This window comes from Phalaenopsis equestris, unplaced genomic scaffold, assembly GCF_001263595.1.
Source record: "Phalaenopsis equestris unplaced genomic scaffold, ASM126359v1 Scaffold000560, whole genome shotgun sequence".
Taxonomy (NCBI): Eukaryota; Viridiplantae; Streptophyta; class Magnoliopsida; order Asparagales; family Orchidaceae; genus Phalaenopsis; species Phalaenopsis equestris.
Genome location: NW_018165000.1, coordinates 405484 through 406620, shown reverse-complemented (window position 1 = coordinate 406620; position 1137 = coordinate 405484).

The window sequence follows — 1137 nt, the reverse complement described above, 5'->3', positions numbered from 1 at the left end:
GGTAAAACAAGTTGATTACCTCTGGAGTAAAAGGTACCAACTTCCCTTGAACCATAACTCGATCGTCCTTAGCCACTGGGAGATTTGCATAAAATTCCCTTACAGCAGAAATTACAGCGACAGCAGAGAAATAACAGAACTGTTCCCACTGTCGGCGGACTATCGGGTCTTCCACTTCTCTACCTGGACTCTTAAAACAAAGCTCCTGAATCAATTTTTGTGACTGTAGAGCGTCTCTATATCAATCCTGAGCTTTTGAACTGACAAATTTGCTCGAATCGAATGGTCTCTTTCCTCTACTTCTTTTCATTCTTGGTGTCATTCTATAAATTTGATAAATTCCAAAAATAACTTAAAAAATTAAGTTTAAATCACTAAACTAAACTTCCAAAAGCCATAACTAAACTTTCCAAGAAATTTCCATAAATTTTTTCTTCATTTTTCACCATGAATAGTAAATTTTTAAAATCTTCCAAATGTGCTTAAAATATATGGTGAAAATCCAAAATTTTTGCATAGAAGTAAAGCTCTTACCTCAAAGAACTTGGATCTAGCAAATCTCACTTGATTCCACTAAGAAATCTCTAAATTTCACTTGCCCTAGCCCTCAAAGTCGCAAAATTGAGTTGAGGAAGACGATAGGAGGCTTTAAAAATGGCATTTTTGGACAAAAAAATTCACTTTTAACCTTTGCGAACTGAATCGTCGCTTAAGCGCTGGTAAGTGGCGCTTAGGCGCCTGCCTCTCGGGTTGGCTCGCACTTAAGCGTGAGATGTGGCGTTTAGGCGCCAGTGTAAAATTTTCAAAATTTTTAATTGTAAGTAAAATGCACTACTAGCCCAAGTAAACCACCCCTAAAAGGTTTCATAGCACTTAACTGATTATTTTACTTCCTATAACTCCCTTCTCTCTCAAAATTCTCCATAATAATTAATTCAATTCGAGGCTAAAAATAACCTAAATTTTCACAAAAATAAACTTACATTAATTCACAAACAAGAACAAACACATTTAACACTTAGTTCTCTCTCCAAATAGTCTTGGATGAGAAAATTTTCCTAAGTACAAAACACTTAACCCACATTTACAATTAAACACATAAGTGACACAAACACAAAACACAAGACATAAACACTA